The sequence below is a fragment of the Polyergus mexicanus genome, unplaced genomic scaffold (assembly GCF_030449975.1).
Source record: "Polyergus mexicanus isolate NDT 795.1 unplaced genomic scaffold, iyPolMexi1.0 SCAF_3, whole genome shotgun sequence".
In the NCBI taxonomy this organism is placed as follows: domain Eukaryota; kingdom Metazoa; phylum Arthropoda; class Insecta; order Hymenoptera; family Formicidae; genus Polyergus; species Polyergus mexicanus.
The window spans coordinates 5,021,934-5,034,737 of NW_027223323.1; the positions used below are offsets into that span (position 1 = coordinate 5,021,934).

The following is a 12,804-nucleotide window of genomic DNA, read 5'->3' on the forward strand; positions in this document are numbered from 1 at the left end:
GTCGTTCAATCTTCGTCGATAGAAGCCGACGTTCGCCGCAAGATCATAAAACGGACGGCCGGGTTCTTAAGCGACGCTTGATTGCCTCTCGTTCGTCGGGAAAGCAGATTGTCGGAAAATTGTGTTTTCAGTAACGGCCCGCCGTAAGTCTCTTCGAGATTTACGGAAGCGAGATCGTCGGGCCTTAATAACTTTGGCGGATACCTTATATATACGACAATTCGAGATTAACCGGTACGTAGCCGCTCGAACCTTTCGATTCTCTTCGAGAGTAACCTGCATCCGTATTGTATTATCTCTCCGTCCGTTATCGATTCAATAAGCTCCCGCGAATGGAGACTAGGCGAGAGGTCGTCGAACCTTAAAAAAGTATCATTGCGAGAATAATCGTTGCGTGCTCTTTGAGAGAATTCTGGTTATAAATCCATATTCTTATACGAACAATTCGTGACAGCAGAATCGAGATTTATTCGCGGCAAAGCGGTCTCGTTGATGCGAATGTTTCTACATTATTTAAATCACACGATGACGATGAATATTTAATACGGAAAGTCGCAACGACAGAGAACGGCAGATGCGCGGATATACGCGTGGAATTGTAAACGAGAGGCCTTGTCACGCGCGTTTGCCCCGGCTTGAATTTCTCGCATCTCTTTCCTTTAATAATCAGAACGATATCTGAGAGTAGAATAGATAAAGCGACTCATTCATCATTCCAAATGGGAGACGCGCAAATTTTCTCGCGTTTCTTTTTCTCTCTTCCCTCTAATTCCCGCGCTCTCCTGCAGACACTCTCCACATTAGAGCAGCTATAGGATATACGAACCCCAACTTCAAGGTTCGAATCAAACTGCGATGAAAAAAGGCGAGACTCTCTAAGGCAGCAGGAATAAAATATGAGAAATACGTTTCCTCGAGGCATACGATTCATTTTGCCGATCCTTCCTGCCTTAACGCGATTGAAAAGAAAAACGAAAGGAATCGCGAAAAAAGAAAAAGAGAACACATAAAAAGGCGCATGGTATTAACTCGTCATATCGAATTTTCTTTTTCATCATCTCTGAAAAATTTTCTCTTCATATTTATCTAATTCTCAGCATTATAAATCACAAGAAGTAATATGATATAAATTTAACCATAATATATATGATTATGCGTATTTTTCATATTATATATATAAAATGTGAAAAATATATATGTATATATATATATATATATTTATACAATAATATTATTATTTAATTCAATTATATATTATAATGTAACTGAGTAAAATGAATAACACATACATAAAACATACAATAATAATGACACGATAAATTCTTTGGCGGAAGAATACGCATTTTTTTCTTTTATCATAAATTAATCACATCGTATTTTATAATTGAATCTTAAGCTTTTTCTTATCTCACGATGCGGCCAACGATACTTTAATGATAGTCTTCTGTGTTCCGAGTATCACTAGCTGTCGTTGTTGACGCCTTATCAAATTCTCGTACGAAGCTCCGGGGAATTGAGGAATGACGGAGGACAAAGCACCGAACGAGATACATCGTATCGGTCGCTTTGCTCTACGCGCGCGTCCATACGCACTCATATACGTATACATCCTGCTGCCAATACCGATCAACTTTTCGCATCGACTTACCCTTCTCTCTTCCGTTCTCTGCTATTATCGGGAGAATGGTGTGTGACCATTGAAATTTCGATCAAACGGCTCCGATAAATCGGTGGCTTTTCGAAGCTTCCGGAGGAACCTCCGATTTGTCTCAGAATCGTGTACATTTCCTTCTACGCTCTCTCGACCATAGCATCGCACGGATTCCTGTGCACGAACGTGGTTACATGCGTCCATCACAGTCGATATAGAACTACCTCCATCATCGCAAAGAGCCATGGACAAAGAAGAAGGCCTATGAAAAAATTTAGCCGCTAAAAATTTTACCTATAGCACTATTTTTCTTGTTTTCCTTGTTTCGCGCGCATTTCTCTTTACACGCGTGTGAACGCATAAATCATCTAATATACAGAATATTCTAAAATCTTCATCATTATTTTTAAGTATGAGCCTCATAATTAATAAAGAGTCAATTTTTTCTTTAGTGATACTTCAATTAGGCATAATTTTTCTATACAAAGTAATTTTCAATATTATATATTTTTGTAATATCATATCTTGGATTAAGATACTAGATAAGATTACAGTTATTTAAAATAAACAAATAAATAAGACTTTCCTATATATACGCCAAATCTAGTATTTTAATTCAAGGTATGATTATAAAAATAATGATAAACATTCTAGTAAAAATTGTCAACTTAATAAAATGTTGTTAGGAAAAAATTATCCTAATAAATATTGCCGAAATATTTATATTAGAGAAAATTTATATCTTCAAACTGACGAGAAAATTGATAGCAGTTTGTACAATAGGTTTAATAATTCTGAGACATGTCTCTATACACACAAATCCTCAAGTCTCGCAAGGGGCTCCAAAATGATCTCGATCGTCCCTGTGTACATTTATCTCTATCAGACCTCGTTGAAAAACCGGGATAGCTGATAAATACGCGAGAAATAAAGGGTGACTTGTCTAGCGACTTTTGGACATCGATCAACTTTGCATAGATATCTGTTCGACAGATTGTGTCGGCTTATTCGACGCATCGACATGCAGCCAATCGATGCAGCGGAAATAACAGATCTGTCTAAACGATGAGACGAGGTGTCCATTTTTCGTTTAAAAAAAAAAAAAAAAAAAAAATGAATGAAAGGTTCGTCCTTTTTTCCACAGAACTCTGCGACTGTCTATATTTACCGATATTGCGACTGTCTTTTTAAAATCAAGCTGAACAGTTTGACGTATGTTAAAAGTAAAGCTGTGCGAAACAGTACTTGATTAGGGAATTGACATTGAAAATTATTTCGAGCTATTGTTAAATCGAATTAATTTTTCTAATTCTTAATTTATAATCGATTCAAATAATTGTTACATTACAAAAAATATAATAGATTTATGTTACATTATATTTGTCAATCTTCTATTTTTAAAATAAGTGTTTAATTCAATTTAATGCTTAAAAGTTTGTATAGCTTATGAAACTCAAACTTCGATATGACATGCGCATTAATGTTGCAATTACTTTTGAAACTGAATTACAATAAAATAGACATTGCATAGTACTGTATAATAATAAATGATCATATTAAACGTGCCCAGAAGTAGATTTTTTTTCTCTCTCTCTCTTCTACAATCGCGAGAGGCAACGTATATATAATTGTACAAATTACTTTTAAAGCACAAATGTAAGAAATTATTATTACAACGTAATACATGTGATACGTTTTACATAAATATAACAGGCAATATATATGGCACACACATACACATGCACAAAATAAATAGTAAATATAAAACAAAATTACAGAATTAGAGAGCAACATTTTCATCGAATTTTCTTAGAACCAAATTGCGACCGAATTCAATTGTAATGAACCTAAATGTGATCGACCAATTTGTTTTCTCTTCACGTTCGCGACAAGCTGGATATAATTATGTTGCGGTCATGTTAAAGTTTGCGCGCGGTCACGATCTTTATTCCAGGATGCAAGTCTTCCTTTTCTCCAATGTGCACAATAGCAACGAAAGAAAGAGAGAGAGAGAGAGAGAGAGAGAGAAGGGAGAGGAAGAGGGGGTCAAACTCGAGATTCCATACGTGATGCAGCCGAGTAGCCACTCGGTTTTAGCGCGAATGAACACTCGTGCACGCCGACTCAATTGCGAGGGTGGTGAAAACTTCTCGCCGGGGGTGTTGCGCGAGGGTAAGTGTTCGGGATACGCTGGCAGAGGTGAAGAGGACCGTCGGTTTCATCCGCAGTTGCGGTTACGACAACCGAGTCGCGCGGTTCACGCGGAAAAGAGAAAGAGAGAGAGAGAGAGAGAGAGAGAGAGAGAGAGAGAGAGAGAGAGAGAGAGAGAGAGAGAGAGAGAGAGGAAGAGAACAGCCGCAAAGAGAGCGCACGCACCCCGAGCCCTCGGTAATTGCCACCGTGTTTATAATTGTTGCGCTCTCTTCTCCTTCGCTCCTTTGTGAGGAACGACTCTCGGGGTTAGCTCCTTCTTTACGTCGCCCTCCGCCACTCCGCCGAGCCTCTTTCAGCGACGTGTTCAGCGCGAGATATAGAGCGAGACGAGAAATTAGTTCGCGACTGTAGTAAGCGGTGGTCCATATATCCACGTTTCTCTACGGAGTGGTTTAACGCCAACGACAAAGTCCCCTGAGGGAGAAGCGCGCGCCTGTACTTTATTCCCTCCTTGCAGTATTTCGTGCCTCTCAAGACGATGCACGGTCTTTTTTACGTCTCTACGAACGCTGAACGTATCGTGACAATTAATGCCGCTGGTAGTGTTTGCTATTTATTTATTGTATCTCTTTCCCTTACTTTTAATTCTGATATACTTACTATCGATATTATAAATATGTGAACGATGTAAAATACAAATTATCAAAATTCTCTGCAAGTTTTAATGACTTCATATTTAAAATTAAGAATTTTATCAACGATCTATATATATATATATATTATAATATAAAGGAGATATATTCCGTATCCAAAATTAATATAAAGTTTTACTTATTTAATAAATGTTATTTATAGAGATTAATAAGATCATACTCATTATAAGAAAATATCAAGATTAATTGAAATTATAAATAAAGATTATAATAAATAGTTGAAGAGAGAAAAACCGCAGAAATAAATAAATATTTCATAGCTCTCGTCTCGGATCGTATAGAATTGACGGCACTCTGTGGAATTTGCGACGCGCACTACGCAAATTTATCTGTCTCGACGCGCACGACGCAGTGAGTTACATCAAGATTTATAACGGCGTCGTGCCGGGGGGATTTTCGAAGACGTCGGACGTCGACGCTTATTTATTCGGCGAGGCCGCGTGAGAGGGCGACGATGCCGCCATTCGCTTCGTGTTTCCTGTTCCGTTCCGTCGCGATTCGATCACATCGGCCCACGTCGGAACCGGCCGCAAGAACCACTTATATTCGTGTTTATTACATCGAGATGTGACGTCATTTCCTGAGGGAAGGAGGACGGAATAACCTCATCATCGTATCCCACAGATGCGGCAGCGGCGGCGGACGGTAATTCCCCCCCTTTGAATAGAGCCGAATGGATCCGCGCGCATCGGTTCTCTTCCTCTCTCCGTCCTCCGCCGCTTCCTCATCTCGCCCTCATCCCCCTCTCGCGTCTCTATCCCTCATCCTCTCTCTTTCTCTCTACTCTTCCTGCCACCCGCAAAGCTCTATCCTCCGCTTTATGCGCGGCTTCAAGAATTTGCTTGGAAAGCCTCGATACCCGGACTACCTTTGACTCGAGGAGCACCGAGGAGAAGAGCACGGCGTACTCGAAAAACGGGGGTCGAAGGGCAAAAGCCACTGTCGCGTCGAAAAAAAAAAAAAAAAAAACGCCAGACTGACTTCCGCCGAATGGAGAAATGTACAGGGAGGAACACGGAAGGCGAAAACCGCAGATGGCGAGCTGCAAATATTCGTCGCTCGATTCGCACTTTGCATAAGAACGACCGGCGCACCTCCTCTCACCTCAGTTATTCCTTCACTTTCTTTCGCTCCTATATCGTAACTTTTTCTACTTTTATTTTACCCGAACTGAAATATCTTTCTCGAAACGCCCGATAACTTTTACCGTGTTGCGATTCGGTGCGAGGAGAACGTTGTCGAAGAATATGACACATTTATATATAAGAAGATATCTCTGATATCTGCACTAAAAATAAGATTTTGTATTCAAAAAAGATTATATCTACGTAATTTTTTTTTTTTTTTTTTTTTTTTTTTTACTTAAAATATTATATCCTTAATATATCCTGATAGAGATTATTGAATAATTATATAATTAGGCTTTATATTATATACATCTTCCTACAAATTTCTACTTAATGAGATAACAAAAATGTAATGGTAATTTATTATACAGAAATGTTCCGCTTCTTCCTTTCAAGATCCTTTGTAAAATTCTAAGTCTAATGCAAACTTTCCTGAAATTCAGAAACTCGAGATTATGTGCCGATCAATATCTTCCCACAGTATATAACGTCGGAGACTTTCACGGTTAAATCTTAAAGGCGACTTCTTTATAAGATACAGTAGCGGGCGTGAAACGACGCATGCGGTTTCGATAATCTCTCGCTTCATCGATCACGATGCGATTCCGCCATCTTCTTTCAGATGTAAATACATTTCCACTGCCAGGAGGAATCGAATCGCGCGGACTCGTAAAAAGAAAAATAGTAAAAAATAGTGTATCCGGCTACTTGTTCACCGTATCCATTCACCTTCTACAGTTGCCGTAAAACGATCGCCTGTGGTTATATCCGAGAAGCCCGTGTATGTGTGCAAGGATCAGCAAGAACAATCGCGGACATGCCAAGAATCTTCCCGGAATAATGTTCTACGCACACGCGCTCTCGCATATTCGTATACGCACGCGCGCAGGTGGTTCACTAAACTGATAATTAGATAATCTCCCGGCATCCCTGGCGACTATAAAGATCTCGCGCACATATGAGGATCTCGGTAGACCGCTCATTCTCAAATTAGACGACCGCTTACGAGACTTCCCGCGCGCGAGGATCCCGCAAAAGGATCTAGGGGCTGAAGCCCGGCTAAATCTGATGGTCTTCATTTCACTTGCGGGGTAACCAACTTGCGCACTTGTGTAATGGCTTCTCATATAACAAGGCTGTTATGCGGACCAGCAAGCATTGCGCCATAGGGACTTTGTACAATTTTCGCCTAAGACGTGGCTAGAGGTGTAAAGCTATCTGGGTACACGTTGACGGTCATAGCGTATTCGCATAATAGTGGCTGTGGTAACAATAGTTGAGTGAGATTGTTGCATGAAATGGGTTTGAAACTAAAACTTAACTTTGACATCCAACGCAGAATGTCACGCAAATAATTATATAAAACCTTCTTTTATCTAGTCGAATCTTTCGTACATGTAAAGAATTTTCAAACTACATCAGCTTCATTAGATACGAATATATAAATCGATTTACCACGATGGAGTATATATACATGTATCAAGCTATTCTGTCAATTCTAAAAATTCTTGATTCTCGAAAGGGAAATGATGAAACTTCCTTCGATGTCAGGTCGCTTCCGTTTACTCGTTTACCTCGCTTTTAATATAGCTCTCCGCTCTTCAACTTTCTCTCTTAGTTGCCGCCAAAGTATCGCGGTTACTTTCACGGCCAATTACTATACTTCCTATGGGACCGAGGGAAATTTTAACTTCCATCGCCGAGATTCACCCCCGAGACCGTCATCGTTCCCGTCCGGTATTCGACTCCTGAACCCGGCACGACGATAATGCTATTTAACGTGCTATATTCCGGCGCAAGTGCAAAGTGTCGTACCATTACAGGGCACGGCGGACGCGCGCCGCTCCATTAAGCAACGTACGTTCCGCGTTCGCGTATACGGCACGCTGGAATAGACAGGAGTGCGAAGTCTGCGGGGGTTTACGGGGAGATCGCGGGGAACACCGGGATGGTTGGCGGCTACGGCAACATTTGGCGAACTACGCCTTTAATTAAACCGAAAGAGCGACATGTATTGTCATTCCATGCGGCAGCGGCGGCGGTATGGCATTGTATTGCATTGTGCACAAGCCTCGTGTCGGCCAGTTATACCGGTTATAGAGCTCGAGAGCGAATGTGCTCTCGCGCGGAAATTCGCGCCCATTCCGTTTCATTCGCGCGCGAGACACGCTGTTGGCTGCAGAAACACAGGCAAAACCGACGGACGTAACGAGATCTTCCGCTCGGATTGCACGCGGCGAAGACGAGACGCCTGTCGTTCGTGTCATTTCTCTCCCCCTTTCTCTTTCTATCTTGTTCTCCATTTTCCCTCGACCGTAACAGCCGCTTCCTCTATATCGCGTCCTTTCGTCTCCAATCCGCGGCCTTGGTGTCGCTTCGCGCTATTAATTGACAGTCGTCGGTTTAATCGCTGCTTAATTACTTTGCAACTAGATAGAGGCGTCTAATTATCAGACTCCTGTCCTGTCCTTTCCTTCATATCATTTAGACGAGGTAGTGATGCCTCGCTGCAAGAGTTAAATATAGTTCGTTGATACATGTGTGCGATACTTCTTGTTGCGGATGTGAAATTAACGTCGCGACAGTAATTTGGCGCGGATAACGTAGGAGAGGCTAACACGCAATAGACGCTCCGACAGATTCGTAAAAGAGTTAAGCGCAAGGAAGCGTGCTAGTTTAGAAGCTCAAGCTTCAATTTTACCCTTTTGACAACAGCAAATCGGATTCTTCTTGGCTAGAGAAACTTTTTCCAATTTTCCAATTTTATAAATCGCGTCCTAGAAATCTCTTTGAATTTTAAAAATATTAAAAAATCGAAGAGAAAGTTATATATAAAGATCTTTTAAAGAGAACATCTTATATGTAAAAGAAAATGTCAATTTCAAATTCGTTGATATACGTGTGAGCAAAATTAAAATGAAAAGTTTTACAAATTGTCTGACCTGTATTATATTATATGTGATCGTTTCATCTTTATACGCACTGATACAGAAATAAAAGTCTAGCGTAACTAAATGCAACGAGATAACATTTTTCGGGAGAACGATCGCTTCTGCCAATAACATCTCTCGCTTTTTCAGATCCTTTCTTTCAGCGTTACATGCGCGCGCGGACGTCCGGTTGCAGCGATACCATCGATATTAGCGAGGCGATGCGAGAGACATCATCAGCGGCAGCGGCCCGTGTCAATCGTCACGTGTGACTAGCCGCGAGACTCATTTCCGTGCACAAATGGCAATGAAAATTGAACTGGCAGAAATTACACGGATATTACACATCGATGCGAAGCCAAACGGCGCGGCCAAAGGCACGAATTCGACCGTCCTCGCGAATCTCGAAAATGTGATTTCTATGAACGGCCGAGTTTACGAAGAAATTATGAGGGGAAACTCGTTTGTGACCCGCGTCCCGACTCGTTGAGTCGGCATTTTCCCATCCCCTTCCTCTCATTCCTTCGTGAGACGGTTGGCTCTCGTCATTAGGACTTTACAACCTCGACGTGAACTCTCAGAGGGGGCGGACTCAGGTCGGCCGAAACGTGCCGGGAATCGCAACTTTTTCTCGACATCTGTTGGGAGGAGACGAAGGGATGCGCGCACGAATTTAAAGCGTCCACTTTCGTGAGGAAATGTGAGGCAATATATATATATATATATATATATTGTATATAGTTCTCGCACTAAACGAGTAAACGAAATCGTACCGGGCAAATAAATTTCCGAGGCTCTAATCACGTTGCCGCTCAAACGCGCGTACAAATGAGCAAATTACCATCCGCCTGGTTACTACTCGAAAACTTTTCTTTCCGATACACGCTTAATTCGATAGTTTTGCAACCAATGGGGATTTTACGCGGATAATCACAGATGAGGATTTAGATGTAAAACAAGCGTACATTCGCTTCTCAACGAGCGATCCAGTCAGTCTCGATCAATTATTTTTTCGATGATATAATTATTCCACCGAGGAACATAATATAATAAATTGCGTCTCCCAATAAATCGCATCTCCCTCACAAAAGAATAATTTGTGTTCGATATCGCGAAATTAAATGCAAAGTTAAACGCGAGGAAAAGCGGATCGTCTTCTAGCAATAACCAATCACGGCGCACACGATTCGATTAATTATGCTAACGCGTAACGACGCGACGAATAACCGCGCAATTTCGCAAAATCGACATAATCGTCGTTAACTTTTTAAGTGCGCGACCGGATATCCGCGAGAGATGAAACCGCCAACGTGGCCAACGATATCGTAATACAATTTAATCGCATCCTGAGAGCGATTCGCGTCGACATTCGCCCCTTGCGTCTCTATCGTTCAACTCTTCCTCGCTAGAAAATAGTTCACAATCGATAGAACGAGCTTCCTTTATCCCACTTTGCGCTCAACGGAAAGGATGCTTCGTGATTTTCGCACTTCAGGATTTTAGTACGTAGATTAAACGGAGATCCGACGATGAGATATTTAAATTCTGAATTTTTATACGTACGCGTTCTCATTACGCGCGCCTATTAAACATTCAAGAAAATTGTTTATTAATCCTTTTGATGCGCCCCACGCTCTTACTCAGCGCTTTTAATCTCCATTTTAATAAAGAAAATAGTAATTAACGTCGCTAGAGTCTACGTCGCTTCATAGTTCCTACAAGCCGCAATAAAACAGACAAAATTCGCGGCAGCTGTATAAAATACATATGAGGAGAGCATAGTCGTAAAAGAGTAATTTGTGCAAAATGTAAAGCAGGATTTACAGATTATATGTGGATTTGGTTAAAACAATTTTCGCTACATATTAATAATTTTATATTCTTTTTTGCAAGCATGCGTAAAATTATTTCAAATATGGAAACTTATTTCTTGCGAAGATTGCAACTCATTAGTTTTTTTTTTTTTTTTTTTTTTTTTTTTTTTTTTTTTTTTTTTTAATGAATATATCTCTCTTTTGTGTTCTTATGTGTTTTCTTATATATATATATAATATATCCCGTTTTATTTTTTGAAATAAATAAATACTCTTTTTAACTTGTTTAAATAGTCGATCTCTCGCATAAAAAAAATAAAAGACATAATTCATGAATTTGAATGTGATGAGTGTAAAATGGACGCGCGTGAAGCATCTTCTTCATCCCTTGTTAATCTCCGTTATGAAAAATGGCATCCTATTACAAGGATTAATGCTAGCCGCGGATTCGAGACTCGAGTGGAAATTGAATTCTCGATAGCCTCGATAGATATCGCGCGACGAAGCTGTCTAAATCTGTCCGCTGTTTGTACATTATGGGCGTTCATACAGAGTGGATGTTCCAACGATCCATTTGAGACATTTTCTCCGCACATTCACACCACATTCGGGATTCGTTTGCATATATTTTTCTGATCTGTTTATATTTGAAATGGTCCGCTCTTTATCGAGAATGAAAATATACACTATTATCGTCGCAAGAGAGCTTTGCGAGTGAATTAAAGCCGTGGATACGTCGCATTCGTGCGAGAGGATGAACGGCAGAAATATAATTATTTAAAAAGCTCGCCAGATCGGAAATTGCTCGTCACATATACGGCACGTGTACAAACTTTGACGGTTGGGGTATCTAAAAGATACCCGAAACAACATCGTAATCAATTTCATCATTGTCAATACCGAATGATACCAATGGAATGGGTTTGCTTTTCACTTTTGCGGCAGGAGACCCAATTACAGAAAAACGGCGACTTTGTCAAAATTTTGTTCCTACTTTCAACCTCAATATTCTCATATTTATATATTCTAAAGAACTTTGCATCTCAAATAGGCAATAAACGAACAATTTTCCATTTAGAGATTTATTAAAGAAAAATTTTCAGCTAATTTATAATAATTTCAAAAAGAATGATTCGCCTGCTTAAAGATATCAAAGTAAATGGTGGATCAAAAATTGGGATCAAAAGTAAGAGAAAAATTTCGAATCGGATATTTGTGTCGTCTTTACACATGGCACGAACAATGCAAATTCCATCCTTCCTGTTTACGCGCCAAAAGTACCGTAGGTCATTTCGCGAATATGTGCCCGCAATAAATTGCAATATATCCCTCTCTCGCCGCCGACCGCGTGTGTCGTAAATCGTTATAATCGTAGCTCGGAATCGTTATCACGCCGACAGTTCTCAATAAACGATCACACGGACGGCAAACTCTTGATTCATTCGTAAACAGAAAGATAGCATTTCTCGCATTTCGCGAAACTAGGTCGAAGGATACTGGTAAGTATGTGTTCGTACGATTTGTATTTTCACGAGAGACATAAAGCCGCGGATCGTAATCTCCGTTTATATTTCCACGTTTTTACAATGCGGACTCGAATACACGTAAACACTGCGTGAATATTTGCAATCGTAAAAAATGTTCTCATTAATTCCATGCAGACACTATTATGATTTTATATCAGCTCTTTTTATATACTTATAAATGCAAGTATGCAATCTATAGAAACACATGCGCATCGTAAACATATTAATAGAGTACGCAGATTTATTATTATTATCCTATGCAAATCGCAAAACTGGCTAATTGCAATAAAATTCAAATATACGTATATATAAACCAAATAAATTTTGTATCATCATTATACACCTATTATTTCACGACCAATAATTAATAGTTAACTCTCTCTCTCTCTCTCTTTCTCTTAAATTCATACGATAATTTTGTTTCAAGACTAATTATAATTTAATAATTTAACTTATAATGCGGCCGTAATTCAACTCAACTCTAACTCTACAGTATATATAGTAGAATAAACTAAAACTTATTAACGTTGTTCAAGATATCGAAGATGTGATCGGTGTATGCGTAGTCCGCCTACTAAATCTATCACAATTTCGTATAAATTATCTTACATATAGCGTTTTGCATTTACGAAAGATTTCGTTAAAACTGGAGTAATGCGTTCTTGCCGGGAATGAAATGTTTCTCGTATTCCGAGGCGAAGAAATCTCGACTTTGCACGTTATTCGCGGCATCCCATTGATGATCTTGTTACCAGATCTTGTTATCAGTGAATACAGTGCAATCTAGACGTACTTTCATACTTACACCGACCGTACTCCGATTAATCCTCTCTCTTCCTCTCTCTTTCTCTTTCTCTCTCTCTCTCTCTCTGTCGCTTTCTAACACATA

General features: G+C 39.9%; 1 pseudogene; it reads right to left on the reverse strand.

Annotated features, from left to right (window-relative positions):
- LOC138944904 (uncharacterized) overlaps positions 1–12,804 on the reverse strand; it is a 32,294-nt pseudogene that overhangs the window by 4,680 nt on the left and 14,810 nt on the right.